The sequence below is a fragment of the Halichoeres trimaculatus genome, unplaced genomic scaffold (genome assembly GCF_033239565.1).
Source record: "Halichoeres trimaculatus isolate MK-OKI-2021-1 unplaced genomic scaffold, fHalTri1.1 fHalTri1_scaffold_21, whole genome shotgun sequence".
In the NCBI taxonomy this organism is placed as follows: domain Eukaryota; kingdom Metazoa; phylum Chordata; class Actinopteri; order Labriformes; family Labridae; genus Halichoeres; species Halichoeres trimaculatus.
Window position 1 is genome coordinate 7,122,593 of NW_027437199.1, and position 19,018 is coordinate 7,141,610.

Here is a 19,018-nt window from a genome sequence, read left to right on the forward strand (position 1 = left end):
CCTGCCCAGAGAGCTAAGTGGCTAAGTAAGCAGCTAGCTTCCATAAAACAGCAGCTCACCAGCAATGCGATTGTTAAGAGGGGGTTGGTTCAGGTCTAAGGTAGATAAACTATAAATATTTTTATTTCTGTAAGCATAAAATGCCAGTCATACGTTTTGTTTAAGCTGTTGTGCGGAAGCTGTAGCTCTTGCTAACAGCTACTGCGCAGACGACAGGTTGTAGTGCAGTATGTTGTGTCAGTGTTTTGATGAAGAAAATGTAGCGATAGCTGTATTAAGCTAGCTCTGCTAACATAGGCCACATAATGTAAACCAATCAAGCAATTTTTCACCCAGCAGAATATGTGATGACATTTAAGCAGTGCTAATGTGAAATTTAACTTTTTCTCTAAAGTTTTTTAAACCTTTTGACAAGTTAGCTTGTCAGTGTTTAAAGTTTTATTGGAAAGACTTGGAAATTGTTTCTGAAACATGTCTAGTTTTAACCAAAGCAGGGCCAGAAACAACTCAGATGAGATTTATTTGCCTGAGATATAAAACAGAACACAACATGAATGTTAGCTGCCCAGAACCATAAATGCTAACCGCTAACAGCTATCTAGTTACTACTATGTTTAGCTACTAAAAGAAACGGGTTTTTTTTGTTGTCTTTTTGATAAACACAATTTTCTTTTAGAAAAGTGGATGATGGTTCTGTTACCATCAAATGTCATAATATCTTTGAATGACGCTAACAGTTTCCTGTTATTGAAGACATCTATACTAGCAACTGTTAGTTAGCATGTGAGTCAATACTTATTCATGATTTTTTTAGGCGTCCTTTGTTCTGCAATAAAACACATTTTACTATCCTTTACAGCAACCGACTTCTTATCATTTTTAATCGAAATAAGCTGTTTTAGCTACAAGCTAGCAATAAAAGCATAACGGGATGGGGTATGTTTTGTCATATGATGATACCTTTTCTTATTTACATTATTTTATTAGAATTCTTGATAAACAGAAATATTAAAGCTCCTGATTTGGTTTGTGTGAATTTTGGCGCCCCCTCTTGGCGAAGAAGTACCTCTTATTTCTTTGCTGATTTTGTCTCAGATATCTTTATAAGATTTTTTTACACAAAAACCATAAAGCATCTTTGCTGGAGTAAATATAACTATAATGTAAACTATGTAGACATAATCAATCTTTACGCTGATGATGTTGTTTTCTTTTTTTAGGTCTTATTGAAGCATTTGTATTCAATTCAGTTTGTTTCATAACCTGCTAAAAACTCCTCACAGGAGCTTTAAATGAAATCTCTTCTACATAATGAAGACAAAATGGACTACAGCTCATTATGAGAGCAGTGTTGGTGTTCTTTACATTCTTCATGTTGCTGCAGTTTTACTCTAAGTGTGGAACCAGTTTATGCAAAACCAGAGCAAGTTCTCTTTCTGAAAGCTTCAACGTCAAAGAAGCCTGCTATTTTTAACTTGTTTACTCCAGTTTGCAATGATAGTGTCACTCAGCTCCTGCTCTGCCAGGCTCTGTGCGACCCTCAATGAATCAAACATAGCTGGCAACACACTATATTCCAGGGCTCAGTGACAGTCTTATTTCCAGCCATCGAGGAGGCTGGGAGAAAGTTATTTACTGAGAACGGTGGACAGAGGAAGATTGGACATCCCTGATCTGTCAAGGACATGACTTTTGGCCGAAGCAAATCCTTCACTTTTATTGCATTGTCTTTGGGGCCATTTGGCACAAGGAGATGGGCTGGGGACGCTAACATGGTGCATTGCTTTCATCGAACACTGTCTTCCACTGCTCAGCTTCACAGACGGAGATTAAGTCCAGTCTATAACCTGTGGAGTCTGGAAAGACTGGCGCTATTCTTTACAGTGAGGCCTTGTTTTGTTGTTTTCAACATTAATTAGACCGAGCGGTATGTGGCGACGCACCGTCTGGATGTCTGTCACAACTTTCAGGAAATACTTAAGCAATCAGCTTAAAACATCTTCGATACCAGCTGGCTCAGACTTAATTGAACACCTGTTTTCCCAAAATGTCCTCAAAAATCTTCCTTTGACACCAAACTTAATAAATAAGTTTCTGTATGTGGCGCCCTTGATCGATGAGGGAGTGTGTCTCCAAAAGAGAGCTGGAGTTTAAGTGGAGAGCAGCCACCATGGAGGGTCTGTGCAGCATCGCAAAGATTCACTGCCTGAGGTCCTCTGACGTCAGCTGCAGAGCCTGATGGGAATTCAATACACAGCATCACCACCCCCTAATTTATTCTACAATACAATCGGCTGGAGCTTGTTTTTCTGCAGATCCATTGATGGTTCAGGCTGATGAACCGTTGCTTGAGTTCACTTCAGACTGACGGAAGGCGCTCCTGTGAATCACTGGGTTCTCTGGTTCTGTTTGGTAACAGTGAGACCGGATTGATCCAGTGGTCCACAGGTTTGAGGCTCCATCTGATCCATGAATTTGAAGACTGATCCTGCCCTCATTATATTTCTGTAATTTACACCCAGATTTAAAAGCAGTCGCAGAGTGACACATCCAAGCCGTGTGGTTATATAACTCTCACAGATCTACAGTACTGACTCGGCAGGCCCTGATCTGTGAGATCTGTGAGATCTGAGGTATGACACAGATATTCACATGAAAAAGAAAGTATGCAGTGACACTCCCGTCCTGTCACTCTCGGCCTCTCCTGTCTGATGTCAAGCAGCGCCTCACACATGCTCTGCAGGTGACTGGAAAGAGGTTTTTCAGCATGTCCCTCCTGCTAGTTCATTCACCATATCATGAATCTGTGTGTTTTTATCTCTACATATGTGTGTGGAAATAAGAGAAGAGCTGAGCAAATAAAACAGGCTGCAAACACTTACTAAAGAAGTTAGAGAAAGAGGCACTTTTGGGCCAAAAAACAAGGTCTATAAATAAATAACATAACACTTCTAGAAAGAGTCAACTTTAAACTTTTTTTCTCTCAAACATTAACCTATATCTTAGGATTTTCTCTTTTTATCTCGTAATTTGCCTTTTGGTTTGTATAAAAAGATAACAATCTCTGAGATAATTATGATTCTTTGTGTCATTTTTATTTTTTTCTCAATTTTTTTTTCAAATTTTGACTTTTTAATTCTATATCTTGCTTTTCTAATCCAATAATTTTGACTTTTTATCTCAGAAAATTTACTTTTGATCTCACTTATTTGACATTTTATTAGATGAGAAAGACTTTATTTCATTATTTTTATGGTTTTTAATACATTATTATTATTTTTTTTAATATATTTTTCCTTTTTTTTCTCATTTTATCTCAAAATTTGGGCAAACAATCATTTATTGACATTTTCCTGTCTCCTGCATTTGACCTTTTTATCTCTAAAGTCTTACATTAACCTCAAAATTTTGACTTTTTATATCATTGTTTTAATATATATTTTCACTACTTTGCCTTTTAATCTTATATCTTGCCCTGTTTTTTATTTCCTATGTTGTAAACTTTGATCCCATAGTTCAACCTTTTTGAGTTTTATCTAAATTTTTCTTTTTTTTTTCTATAATATTCCCCAAATCTTATAATTTTCATCTTAAATGTACGAATTTGATTCTTTTTCAAAGTTTTTACTTTTTTCTCATTGACACTACTTTTTTGTCTCACCAACTATCATATTCCTGTCTCTTAATTTTGACTTTTATCTCATTATTTTAACATTTTCCTCATAATGTAGCCCTTTGTCTTCCTCAAAAATTTGACTTCTTATCCCATAGTATTGACTTGGTCACATGATTTATATATTTTTGTAATTATAATATTTTCACTCATAATTAATGACTTTTATATCATAATCATGGCTCACTATGTTATAATATCTTTTTATCTCAGAATTTTGACCTTTATTCTCATTATTTGGTTTACCATCAGGGTTTGTTTTTTTTTGACTGGGGTCAAATCTTGCATTTTCCTTTCCATCGTGGTTACAGTATCATGATGTGAGAAACACTGGCATGTTAACCTATTTTTCAGCGCCTCTAACAATTGATTGTTTGTTTGTAGCCTCAGGCCAGAGACATACTTCCTGTTTAACCCAGCGCCGTACATACGTCTGGCTGCATCAATAACATGATTGTGAATATATTCAACTCTGCACTATGTGTCTCACTGGAGGGCACACCAGAGAGCTCAGGCAGTGTGTGAGTGCTGGGTTTGTGGGATGTAAACGAGATATGAGGCGGAGGTCAGGGAGGTTACTGATACTTTAGCTCAGTTGGCGACAAATTTTTGAGCCAGCTCAGAAGAGTAACAGACTCTGATTTGTTTCTGTGTGGTTCTATGGCCTTTCTTTGTTTGTGTTGACAGAATCCTCCTCATCATGCATCCCTCATATTCCCGTGCAGATATTCAAGCATAAGCTGCTAAACAAGTGCAAATTAATAGAATACTTCTATAAGCAACTCGACAGAGAAATGAATAAATTCATTTGCCTCGGTATTGGCAGACTAGGCAAAAAAAAAAAAAAGGCATTGAACAATCCAATATTCTCCTCAGCCCTGTACTCTGAGAGGTGTTACTACGTCTATTCTCCCCGCAAAGGCCACCACTGTATGATAACAAGAAATGAATTCTGGTTTCCACTCCTCGCATATATGTTCCATTCCCCAACCAAAGTCATTTAGTCTTGTTTCTCACTCACACAATGCAGTGTTTGTACATGTCCACCATCCTATTCACCATCACCCAGCCTCTGCAGGAAGCTATTTCCATCCATCAACAACCCAACACAGCAGACTTTCTGTGTTCCCACCGCTGTCATTGTCTAAATTCATCAGCACAAAACACTATCCGCTGCGGCTTTATTTACCAAACCATAACTGCCGCGATACTATATGTGGCACAAATAAATAAGGGAGCCCATTTTGCTGCATGGACAGATCCAATCATCTCCGTTCAAAATGAAAACACAACTCAGAGCCGCTGTGCCAGTGCCAGCGGTTCTGCTCCGACTCTGGCTGTGCTCACAGAGGAGGGGGGTTGTACAGTGGAGTGGGGAGTGGAGAGTGGAGGTGGGGGCTGGCTTTTGCCCACAGTCACAGCCCAGGGTGTTGAGCACGACCTTTCAACTTGCCACTGGAAATTAGAACAGTCAGAGGAGACATCCAGAGCTGGTTGTTCGAACACGGCGGAGAGTGGCCGGGTTAATGTGGCTCACACAGACCGCCACAGTCCAGGTGGTTTTCGACCTGTGTGTAAAGAGCATTCAGAGCCTCCAAAGTGACACACAGAGTGTTTCATAACCTGAGAGCAGAGCTGGTGGTCTGTACAGAGTGTGCACAGTCAGAGCAGCTCAGGAGGCTAAGAGAGACTCAGGAGAGTGAGAAAAACAGAAATGTAGCTTCACTTGTAGGTTAGGAGCTAAAAATGTTTTAAAGTTTGAGAAAGACAGAACAACCGAGATGAGACAAACTTTAGTTGATCATTTTCAGATTTTTACTTTCTAGGGAGGCACTTGAAAAAAAGTTATCTTATCTACTTCTGAAGAATACAGTTATTTAAACTGGTAGAAGGTTGGTGAAAAATCTACAACCGAGGTCAAGAAGATAGTTCAGTCCAGTGCAGCAGAAGTTGGAACCAATAACATTAATATTCAAGAATGTACAATAGTCCTCTTTTTAGCAACAGTTAGCATGGCTTTAAAAGGGCTTTAGAAGCATAAAACTATCAAAAAAAAACTTTTAGTTAGGTAGAAAAGTATTGATATTGTGTTGAAAATAAGCAAAAGATAAAACGGTGTGACAACTATTACTGCTATGTAGCTATGCTTGTTATGCTAGCAGCTATGCTAGCCCGAAAACTTGGTTAACCCTGAATTTCTCTTGTGTTATTTTAATAAAATAAGTAATAGTGTAACTTGGTTTGGGTAACACATTTAGTTATAACTTAAAGTGTCATATAAGTATCAAAAATAGAGAAGTCCAGCCAATAGACTGTGTCAATAATGGTTGTAGCATCCTTGAGCTAATTCAACTAACTTCATACAATCAAAAATGTAGAAAATGAAAAGTTGGAGCAAACTTTGAGTCTGTATCTTTCAGAACTAACAACTTTAAGGAAAATTTGTACTCTTTTCAGTCTCTATCTTTATTAAATCAATCAATCTTGTTTTATATGGACACCAAATCCTAACAAGCGATACCACAAGACACTTTCCAAAAAAAAAGGAACCCAAAAAAATTAAACATTTACAGGTCTAGACCTGTTTACATTAATAAAATTGTATTTTATCAATAGGGACCCAACATCAAGACAACATAAGAAGTCTCATCTCCTCTTAACCCACCACGAGTAAAGCTATTTGCAACATTTAGCAAGTTACCATGCGGAGGAAAAATCTTCCCTTTAACAGGCAGAAACCTTGGGCAGAACCAGTGTGTGCTGTTAGAGAAATTAGCTAACTAATTAGCTACCATTTTTTTGTACTGGGCTGTAAACACGTTTATCTTTACTGTAAAGATCAGCTTTGTTGAATTGGTGTGTATGTGGCTTCTGGTTACTTCAGATCCAGCCTCAAGTGGACATTCTAGGAACTGCAGTTTTTAACACTTCAGCATCGATTTAATTTCTGACAGTAAGAGGTTTGCTTGCTTTATCCTTGTTGTTAGCTTGATATTTATTGACAACATTCAGGCTGAGTCCTGTTCTTACTTTCATCCTTCATTGTTGAAAGTGTTTGGTTACAGTGTTGGGAACATTTTGGACCCAACTTCCATGACTTATTACTGTTATTACAAAAATGTTTGCAGTAAAACAAATGATTTAAGTGATTAAAAGTTACATTTGTGAGCAAATCATGCCAGAAAAGTAGATTCAAAACATATTTTTATCATTATATTTGGTGTGTTAGTCATTGCAGTAAGAGAAGAGGAAGAAGCACTCCCAGGGGTGCTGGGGAGGTATTTGTTATTTAAAAACACAGCAAGTCACGCAGAAAGAGTCTGTTTTGCACTGAAAATGTCCTCCAACTCCAGATACATCTTGGAGTCGTGATACTCCCCTATCACTTCTTCTACAAAATCTTAAAAGGCCTCTTTTCCATCACAAAGCCCCCGAAAAATCTAAAGCAAAGATTGAGCTGTGATTGAACATGATTACAAAATCTCTGGATCAAGTCCCGAGGGAGGGTTTTGTTTCATGTCAACTTCCTGTCTATTAACCGAAAAGCCCGATCAAAAGAGACGAAGTCATTAATCAAAAGAACATCATCTTAGGTGGGAGGCAGCAGCAAAACGCCTTGATGTAGCAGAGTTACTCATGCTCCATTAATTATATAATCTGGCCCCCATGAATATTTTCACAAGAAGGTGGTTAAAGCAAACACACGCTGATTTACATTTAAGATATCAGAAATGTGCCAACTTTATATTTCAGGCTCTGTCACAGATTCTTGATTTTTCAACACTTCAGGTTGGTGTTCAAGCAAAGTGTCCCCTTCAGGGACCGTTGGGATTCTCAGTGATAAACTGCCGGACAGGGAAGGTGGCAGGCATGTAACGAGCGGACATCTCAAGGGTGAAAGGATGTTCCCTCCACCAGACGATGCGTCAGGCTGTAGATAGCGTCAATTGAGGAAACCTCAGAGGACTGCACATGATAAACTCACATCGTCTCCCCCCTCCTTCCCTCCTCTCCCAGGACGCCACCTTGTTCTGTACTGTCCTCAGCTTGTACCGAACAGCGTGAGCAATGTTGCTTTACTAGCCCCGCTAACATCTCTAAACTCCAGCGGAGACAGAGGGCAAGGCCGCAGCCCTGGCCTTGGTGTTTATGGTCGGATGGAATGTGAACTCCGGGTGAGAAAAAAGAGGGGGAAGTAATAATGAGGCATCCCCCCTCTGCTGGTTGTTTGTTTGGACAGACCGGCTGTCTCACAGCACAAGCTGTGGATGGAATACTAATGCATATGACTAATGAGTCTCTTTCGCCTTTCTCTCTTTCTCCCAGATCGACTCTCACTCCTTCGTCTCACTTCCTTCCCTCCATGTGGAAGAAAATTCTAAGTCAGGGATTGAAAATGCATAATTCATTGACAACCAAAGGGACAGCTGTGACAAACAGCCACATTTGAAGATATTTAGGCCAAGAGACAAATGCTTGACACAACAGTTTCTCCCTCTGGGCTTTGACTTACACACCCCCAACCTTTCCTGATCCTGGATCCTAATCACTCATTGGTGGGTGGATGTAAAACACTGCGGTGGTGTTCACAGCCATAACGCAGGCCTGTTTAATCCTCTGCCCATCCGTTTGCGGAGTCCAAATTTCCAAATCAGACTTTTTCCAGATTGTGGCGCCTTGAGGGAGGAACAGAAAGACATCGCAGAGATGCAGAAACTCTCCACTGGGTGGGATTAAAACCTGCTGAGATTTACCAAAGGATTACCTCTTTAGCATTAGCGGCTGAATAAACTGTTTGAAATCATTTTCATTTTAAATTTGGAAGGGCCAGAGAACATTCTGGACTGTCAGAACAAGCCAGAGAAAAAACAGAGACTTTGTCCAACAAGCATCAGCTCATCTGAGAAATATAAACTTCTTTCTAATGACTTGGCCCTGCTTGTGTCTGATTGGCTGGAACCACAAAACAAAGGTGAATAACTCCATCAGCAAAGCAACCCTAGAGACAACCTAATCCCGCCTCACAGCCTTATTCCATCCACAGGCTCTTTAGAAACTAAATCCTTATTGGTCAAAACACCGTGACAACAGGAAGTCATTCTCAGCAGCAAAAGCAGGCCAGGAAAAATCTGGTTACACTGCTCCTGTCCACTGATTGTATTAAATACTTGATTCTCATTGGTCAAAACCTCACAATGATACGTCGTATCAAATTTCGCAGCCCACTTTACCTCTGCCTGTTGACACTGTGGCAAAAATATTCAGAGCTACTGGGCCTAAACTAACTCTGATAGTGAACAATGACGGTACTTCCTGTCCAACAACAGCAGAGCTGGTAAGAGGATCTCTTAATTGAGTTTTGCGTGAATACAAAACTTAGACTATTGTGAAAATAGCAGGAGGAACTTGTTGTCTCTGTTGATTCTGGCGCCCCCTGTGGACAAAGGGATACCTCTTATCTGTTTACCAATTTATCTTTCGTTTGTCATGCTTTATTGTATATGGTTCTTTTTGGCTAGCCTATCTTAAAACATAGCCGGGAATCACGGACGAGAACTACCTTTTTTGCTAACTACAGCATATTTACAGAAATGCTAATAAAATGCATTCTCCCTTAAAATTAAATAATGAATAAAATTATAATTAATGCTTAGAGCAAAAAAGATCACGTTGCTGTCTTTTTACAGTCAAGAATATAACTTGTTTAGAGTCTTTTCTATGAAAAATGTAAAAAAAAAAAATAAAAAAAAAAGTTGTTGGGGAACTTTCATTTTGACACGTTCCTCATGCCAGCAGTTTCAAGCCTCAAGAAATAAAATAAAACAAAATAAAGAAAATAGTATTAAAATGGGGGAAAAGGTTTATTCCTGAGAGTCTAGTCTCTTTTTTAAATTTAAAATAAATATATTTAAAAAAAATTAATTAATTAATTCAAAATAGATAAATAAATTTATTTATTTAATTATTAATTTTAAAGAAAAAGAAAGAAAGAAAGAAAGAAAGAAAGAAAGAAAGAAAGAAAGAAAGAAAGAAATAACTATAAAATAAATGATAATTAATATCTCCACAGGAGCTTTAAGTTGTGATATTTGCCCAATTTTTGCTTAAAGATGAGTCAAATGCAGAGCTCAGAGAGGAAGGAGAGCTGACTGTCATATTCCAGCAGAAGACCAATCAACTTTAAATATTCACTTTAATTTGAATTAAAATAAATTAGCCAGCACATACTTTAGCTTTAGCTTTACCTAAAATGTTTTCTTTGATTATTAATTTATAATCTGTCATAAGTGAGGCATTACTGTTTAATAGGGGGAGTGATTTTTGAAGCTGTTTTTTGATAATCAATCAAATGATATTTTAATTGATAGTGAGTGTAATTAGTTGGTTGGTGACATGTGGAATAATGTAGATAATGTAAAGCAGGTGGGTGGTCCTGCATGTTCAAACCTTGTTCACCCTGAGGGGATCCTAATAACATAACCTACCTACTATACATTATCTCTTACATGTGCACTCCAAACTCAATTGAATTTCACTACAAGCCATGCAAACCTCCCTAATCAGTGAAGTTTGTCACCCCAGCGCACACATTACCATTAGCAATCCAATTAGCACTAAGGCTGGAATGGAGACACTAAGTGGAAGACGGTGAGCTTATGTTCAATTTAACTTTCCATTCGACATCAGTGGCTTCATCATAACAAATCAATGTGAGTAAGAGTGTTTCTGCCTCCTTTTTTCTGCCACCCTCAGTAACCTATGATCTCTTTAAAGCTAGCAAGAATCAACTCCTTTCTTGGGAAATGATTTTAGGAGCACTAATAACTCCCCTCGCTGGGTCGAATCCACTCCCAGCTAAAAGGTGGCTCTAAATAGAAGGAGATTGCATTGATTGAGACAATAGATTACAGCATTTAGGAGGTGCTCTGGCAGCCCATTGGGTGTATGTTATTTAATAGTCCCCTCAGGATTTACCTCTGAACCATTTAGCAAGGCTCTGCATTGGCTTGAAAGTTTTCCAAGTCGATAACGTGACTTGTTTTTATTTCTGTTGCACCTGTTATTATCAGGAGGGGAAGAGGTAATGTCCAGAATTCCTCTTGAAAAGATCCTTTATAGAGCGATTTCACAGATTTTTCCACTGTTCCTCTCTTTGTACAATTAAAGCCTCTCCGTTTCCCTCCGATGACGAGATGCTCAGGAGACAAGATCATCCCTCTATTTGTTAGAGGAATACAAACACCACTGCTCTCCTGTGCTTCACACTCTGAAGCCTGAACACACACATCGAGGCAGTGGGGGCACCCGAAGGACCTCTAATACTCTGAATGACATTTGTCTCTGTCCAAAGCCTCAACTCTTTCCAGCACACACAGGTGGGGAGATATGTGAACGAAGGCAGGTGAAAGTAGCTCTGCTGTGGCTCGCCTGCACACTCGTGATCCCATGCTAAATCATTTTTGATTATCATCCAAGTTTTTCTGACTCTTCCAGCTTAGGGTCTGCTCTTACTTACAAGGCAAGGATGGGTTTGCTTATTCCAAAACTCACAACTGTCAGGTCTAAAGAGCTTTTTAAGCCTCTTTTAGCTCATTGTTCTAGATATAAACACTGTAACCACCTCTTTTTTTTTAAGTTTCTTACCATAAATGCCAAAATAATACACAATCTACTTCACACCAACCCCCAGAAAAATATATTTACAAAGCAATTCTTTGGCTTCTCAAAGAGATATTGGATATCTATATTAAATCTTGTTTCTAACCTGCACACGGCACTTGTATGAAAAAAAACTCAGACAAGCATATATATATACAAAAGCTAACAAAAATTTTCAGTGAAATATTAAAAACTCAAGATAAAATTTTCTGAACTTTCTGTATTTTCTAACTTGTCTTCCCGTCAACAGGTGGAGATGAACTGGAACAGAGAACAGGGGATATTATCCACTACCAAGATCCTCAGAGACTCCAGCCACCCCGGTCATCACCAGTTCTCTCTACTACCCTCAAGGAGGCGCTATAGGGCACTCAGAGCCCGCACCTCCAGACTCAAAAACAGTTTCTTTCACAGAGCCATAACTGAACTTAATATGTCAGGCCAATAAATGTAATAATGTAACCCTCTATTTATTTGTTAACAGTGCAATATAGGTCTATGTGCAATTACATGATGGTCAACTTTGATCGACGTTTTCTATGTTTAATGTTTTAAATATGTCTTTTAACATGGATAAATACTGTCATATGTATGAATTGTTGTACTTGTTTTTTTTGTTCTGCATTCAAGATGGCAAAGCGAAATTTTGTTGCTTTTGTGCAATGACAAACAGAGTCTATTCTTTTCTATTGTATTCTATTCTAATATACACTATTCTTTGTGCAGTGTGTAAAAGACAAATACTGAACTTACAAAGAGTCTAAACAAAAGTTAGTATTTGAGATAGCTGTGTGGTGGCTGTGACAGAGAGCAGAGCAGAGACACACAGTGGGCAGGAAAAAAAACAACCTCACATTGCATCAAGTTTAAGTTCAATATAAATATGTACTGATTTATATTTTTCATAACTTTCAGGGCTTTTCAAGACTATCAAACATAAACTATACATTTTTTAATCAGTTTTTGATGATCTTTTAATTAATCAAGTTGATATCAATAAAGGCTTGTTCATAAGTACTGAGTAGGATATGTGTCAACCTGGCAACCCAAATTAGCAGCAATAAGCATGCGCAAATCACAGCCTTGAAGCAGCGATCTACTCAGCATCACTCTCTCAAGGTTGTTGTAAAAAGAAGATATACCTCCAAATTGTAGATATTAAACCAGCATTTTGTAAGGTTTGTAGGTCAGATTTCAGCATAAAACACGGATGTAAAAATGATGTTGGCAAGCATGTCGACGCCATAGACTGTGTAAAACATAGATGTAGCATCCACAATGCCATCCGTCTGTTCCTGAAACCATGAGATGAAGCCACATTTGATATGACACTGGCTGTGAGTTTCCTTTAGAACAGCTATGGGGAGCCTGTCAGTCACATGAACTGAGCTGTGTCTCTGATTGGACAATCATACGATCCTTAATGGCAAAACCCCTCAAATCAGCATATAAGACCCAAGCTGACCACATAGGCTTCATTTTTACTAACCGGATGTTGCCCTTGGTTGACGGTACAAAGCCCAGACAAAATGTTGAGGTCTAATGTTGGCAAGTATGCAACCTTCAAATCAGCAGTTTGTTTTTTTTAAGATTCTTGTGAAAACAACATGTTTGGAGGGATTAACAAAGGCAGAGCAAAATCTTAGAAATGTCAAAACATGGCTACAAAAGTCATCAAAACAAACTCAAAACTAATCAAACACATCCAATTAAACGTTGAAGCTCAGGCTAACATTACTCCATGTTTACTCTTCCGCACATGGAGCAAAAGTGATGTTTCATCCATGTGACCTTTGCCCTCTCCCCTTTCTGTCCCCTACCAGCACGCCTGGGGGCAGTTTGTGTTTGTACATACGCGGGTGAGTGTGTGTGGGCGGCTGCGTGACTGAAAGGGAGACTAATGAGTTGACTGATTAGAGTGGAAAGCCTCGGGTTATCATTAGCTCTCTGAGGATCAAACACCAGATCAAGCCACCAGCAGCGCAGCGAGACGCGGGCCACAGTTTGTGCAGATATTTGTTTTTCATCAGGAAGAGTAAAAAAAATACACAAAGTTTACAAACGGAAACATCCTTTCAAGGTGAAAAACTAAATGATGGAAGTTTGATTTAACCTCACACACTTGTGCACGTCAACACACCTCGAATCATTTGTATTACACTCACATACTAGACAACATTTGTAGCTCATGGGGGAAATGCCCCCTCCTCCTGACAATGAAGTCGAACCCCACACAAGAGGAACATTCTCTCATCGCAGGCTCAGAGGTTTCGCAGACAACTTTGATTGTCTCGGCCTTGCTCATAATGAGATAGCTGCTAGTTTGACGTCTCCATGAGAACGTCTGCGTCTCCAGACGTGACTATTAACTGAGCTGGTCCCCTCGCAGTTGCTGCAAATCGCAACAGCTGAATAAAAGATTAGAGGAGATTTCAATGGTGAGATGAGAAACTGAGAGTGTGAGCATGTCTGTCTTTCATGATGAGCTGGAGTTAGATTGCAATCCCACTTAAATACAATTAAAAATTCAATTTCTGGCTTTTAGATCAAACAGTTGTTTAATCTGCGCTCTCAACTTATTTACAACTTTACTAATTTTTTTAAAACTTTACATCCAGTATCAATAAACAACGGATAATTAATTAGATTTAAGACAGATGAAAAATTATTTGACTACCAGAGAATAAAATTTAATAAACTTCAAACTATTAGTTGTTCCTTCTCATCTTTTCTCCCTCAGTGAAAAGTTCCAAATGGATGACAAGAGGTCAGACGCTTTGATATTCAACACTGCTTAATTGGATAAGCTGCTGGACTTATTATTGAAACTAAAAAGTTTGAAATAAGGCTTTGCACGCCTGTGCTTATTATCTTGATCCGTTTCCTCCATCAGAAAGGTCGACATTTTCTGTTCAGATGTTTTACTAAATGATTTTAAGGGTTCCTGAAACTGGTGGTTGCACACTTTCTTGGAGACAGTCAATAAACGAGGATGTGCACATTGAGTCAGTTTAAGGATTAAACTTTATTATCTCTGCTCATCAGTAGCAGAACTACAAGCCCATTAATTAGAATAGCATGGCCACTTAAAGGCTAATGCCATAATGCTGTCAATATCCACTACCTGGACGCAAACAAGCACAGATCACATCTCATAACATGGCTGACACTGTTTTTGTAACCAGCACTGTATATCCACGTCAACCTGTAAGGTGGTGCTAGCTCTGCTAAAGGTTGTCTACACACCCTGTTATTGAGAGTTGAGCCGTTAAATACATTTTAAGCCATTTAATATTTCTTTTCTTAGAAGTACAGAATAATCTAGCCAGCTAAACACAATTAATTATTGCAACAATATACTTCAACATTCAGCAACATTCAGTAATTAGTGCTGAAAATTCACTAAGAGCTCGGTCTAAGACCTTTCTGACTCATTCTACCCCTGAAGACAAAGAGGAAAGGGTCAGATTAAGTGCTTAAGTGTTCCCTGAACCGATGAGTTTTCAGACATCTCTCAAAGTAGAAAGAGACTCTGTGGATCATACAGAGTTCGGTAATTCATTCCACCAGTGGGAACAACAGAGGAGAAGAGTCTGGCTAGTGATTTGGAGCCACACTGGGCTGGGAGCACCAGGCGTCTTTCACAAGCAGAGCGTAGTGGGCGAGATGGAGTGTAGACCTGGATGAGGGACCCCATGTAGGCAGGAGCTGTTCTTGTTAATGTTTTGTAAGCCAGAAGAAGAAGAGCTTTGAATTTGATTCGTGCTGCTGTTGTAAGCCAGTGAAGAGTGATTAACAAAGGAGTGATATGTGCTTCATTTTGACCATTTTCTGAGTTTTTCTGAGTTTTAGACTAGTTAAAATTTGATTTTCTGTTTAAGAGACCTGCAAATTAGTTGTTTCAGGACGTCCCTAAAGGTTAAAACCTCTGAAATACCTGATGAATACTTTAATTCTGCTGACTCATTTCAATCAAGCACATTGAAATAACTACTTGATTACTTGGTCTGATCTCATAGCTATCTGTTTGGCTGGTAAAATAAATAAAAACAAAACATTACATTTAATGTTTTTTTTTGACCCCCTGGAGAAACAAATTCCAGGATAAGTCAGCATCAGGTGCTTTTGATTCTAACTTTAATCTTGAAAATTGAAACCAGCTTGGTTTTGCTCTGTCCAGCATGAATCCTTTTGTACTCGATTATATTTTAATGCATGGTATGGTATTATGTCTTGCCATATTGAATTGTTTTGCATGGTATCACACGTTATCCTATTGTAGCATCTCAGATCAAGCCATAGTATGTCATATCTTACCGTGTCTTATATTGTTTACATTATGTCATGTAGTATCTTATATAACATAATTTATATCATGTCATATCAAATTATATTTTTTTTTATTTTTACTGTTTTGAAGTCAATTGGATCATATCATGTCACACCGGACCCCCTCATACCATATTGTGCCATCTCATCTCATCTCATCTCATTTCATATCATATCATATTGTATCATATCATAACGTGTCTTATTGTCTTATGTTGTATCATATCATGTCATGTCATGTTGTTTACATTATGTCATACTGAATCTTATCATATCACATCATTTATATTATATCATGTCATATGACATTTTACTGTTTTAAAGTCACTTGTATCATATCATGTCATGCTGAACTATTGTTAATCATATTATGTCATCTCAATACCATGCAATATCATATCATATCATATCATATCATATCATATCATATCATATCATATCATATCATATCATATCATATCATGTCTATTGTATCAAATTGTATAACGTCCAATCACATTTTTTTGTACGTCATCATATTTTATGATCTCATGTCATATCATGTGGTATCATCTTCTCATGTGGTATCAAGAATCTAAGTAAACCTTGGAGAGCCAAATGTTTTTACCCAGAGCTGCTGAAGTGCAACTTGTGAACTATGACGTCTACAACTGGATGCAATAAAGGATGTTTCCTCACCAGGCCTCCCTCCTGGCATCCCTCCCCTCCTCTTTTCTTCTACTCCTCTCTTTATCCCGTCCTCCCTTTCTTTGGAGGCCCTCCGGACCCCATCAAGCCTCATTCTGTTCATCCCACATGTGAGGGGTCAGTGCGTACCCCACAAGAATAAACCAGCCACTCAATGTGAGAATCTTTGTGTATGTCCTCTACCCCCTACCCTTCTTTCTCTCCCACTCCCTCACTTACTTGTGCCCTATAGATGAGAATCAGCTCCATTCAGAGCTCTGCCCTCCCCCCTGGAGCGGACTTCTCAGGGCCCTAACAGCGCAATTCTATGCCTTATTGCTCCGGCTCCTCCATGGAGAACAGTCTCGTCAAAGCGTTTGTGGAGACACGGACGGAAATGAAGCGGCTTTGTGCTTCGCCTTGACATATAGGCACGATCACGTGGGCTTAGCATTTAACAAGAGGAAAAGGGCAGAATGTGTAAAATGTCTCTTTTAAAGGGCCTCCAAGTGGCCATGTTGGAAGGAAAATGCCAGGACCTGTTTAGAAATTGCGCAGTTTTATGAGTTTGGCCCTTGCTGGCTGCCCTCCAGCTTAATCCACATTGTGCTGGGACTTCCTACTGACCAAAGCTGGGTTCTCAAGCTCATCTCCACCTCTTGTTTAATCTCCCCCGGCTCTTTCATTAGGACCACACCATGTGTTGATTCTAAAGAAATGAAGCGGACACCTCATTTTGAGCAAGAATGAGCTGGAGAGCTGCTTTTGTGTGCAGCAGGAATGCCCATAAGACAGAGGGGAACAGTGTTTGGACCGACCCGGGTTGCTATACCAGTGCTGGAGAACACCATGGTAACGAAAGTAAGAAGGTCTCGCTGGACCACGAAGCCCCGATACAATGCAGCCGCTCTGGGTTTGTCATTCCAGTCAGGCCTGACCCAAATTAGGACACCCTGGTCAAAAACTGGTCGACTTGCACCAGCATACAAACAAAGATATATTTCACTGGAGTTGCATTTATTCCCATGGCAGCTCTAATAAAGAAATATACGGATGTTTGAAGTGTAATCACCAAGGAGACGGCCCTAGTAATGATTTAGTCCACATCGCCTGTGGCTGCTGGATTATTAAGACTTTCCAGTTGTTTGCCCAACATGTCCACAAGCCACTTTACTCCATCTGTGCTTCCAATTCTCAGCATTTTGAAGCTTAATTGTCTTTAATGTTTTCTTATGTTTATCATCTCCTATCAACAGCCTCAGGGGGAAATCTGCTTAAATGGGGAGAGCAACAAAGAAGCGATTAGGACTATGTCAACACTAGCATTTTGGTAAAATATGAAACTGTTAAACAAAAGAAAATATCAAGTATGCATGAATGTAAAACAGCCTTTTGGAAACTTTTTCTGCAACTCAAGGCAAAGTTTTCTTACTGTGAGGTTCAAACACAAGTGTGGTTGATATAGGCATTTAAGGAATTCACATAAATCCCGCTCTAAGCCTGCAGAATCATACCAAAATTGGCTCTTATCTCTTTTGAGATTTTCTGCACAGAACTCAGCTCGACTCCAAACTTTTCTTGCTTCTCCAGTGACCACCTCACCATCCCATCACACCTGCCCTGTGAAAGCCATGCATCAGTAAGTCCCAGAAAAAGAAATCCACTTACTTTACTTTGGAGGTCTGGTAGTTGTATGTATCAGAGCTGGAAGAAGAAGTTTCTCTAGACTCTTTTCATCTGCACCTCTGCCCCGCTGCCCTTCCTCTCCAATACTATGTCTCTTTGTGGGCTGAGCATACGATAGCTGTGTAGTGTGTTTTTTTTCTTTTTGTGTGTGTGTGTTGCACGGGGTGAGGGGATGGGAGGGCGGCGTGTTGGTGGGTGTTGAATGCTTGGGTTTCCTGACTCGTGATCAGGAGCTCATTACCCCCCAAGGTCACTCCAGGGACGCCCTCTGCCTGGCACTCACCGAGACACCAGACAGAAGATGTGAGACGGACGATGAGAGCGGGAGGAAGGGAGCAAAGGGGGAGAGCGGTTAAGAGGCAAAGTGCCTGGGAGATCCGCTGGGGACGAAGGAGAGAAGGAGAAAACAGAGAGTGAGATAAACAGACAGAGAAAGGAGAGACAGTGAGAGCTCCGAATGCCAACAGAGAGGCAGATATTCAGGAGGTGCGAGCAAACACAACAACAAAACACGGCTGGATGAGCACACACAGAGCAGCACTCAGGAACAGCAGCCCAGTCAAAGCACACAGAGTTATATAAAATATCTTGTTGATCCATGGAAAAGTGAGTCCAACCACAGCAATCAATAGAGTATTGACAAACACCAGCTGGGCTCTGGATTCGGTTTTATATACAGGCCTGCACTGCACAAGTATATTTACCCTGTCATGTGAAGGACGTCTGATTATATAACGCTGCGTTTCAGTTGTTTTTCAGAGTGTTTTGCAGCTTGATTGAAGTTTAAAGTTTGTGTTTTGTGTTTGTTTGGATGTTGGTTTTATTTTTATCTGGTTAAAAAATGAAAGTCACCCTCAAATTTCCCTCATCCTCCTGAAATGAAATCTTGCTGTAGCGGTGCTTCAGGAAAAGTCAAAGAATCGCCAAAAGGTTTATCCTCTGTGGTCCATTAATGTCTGACAAACAATGGTGGTAATCCATTGATGTATGTGGTATTTTTCGAGG

The 19,018-nt window shown here is 39.4% G+C and overlaps 1 protein-coding gene across 1 annotated transcript in view; it reads right to left on the reverse strand.

The window, feature by feature from the left end:
• The window catches only part of ptn (pleiotrophin), a 62,421-nt gene extending 44,245 nt beyond the window's left edge, over positions 1-18,176 (reverse strand). The window contains exon 1 of the mRNA XM_074698711.1: positions 17,996-18,176. The gene's annotated coding sequence lies outside the window, so the exon portion shown is untranslated. The remainder of the gene's footprint in view (positions 1-17,995) is intronic.
• Between the last annotated feature and the right edge of the window lie 842 nt (positions 18,177-19,018).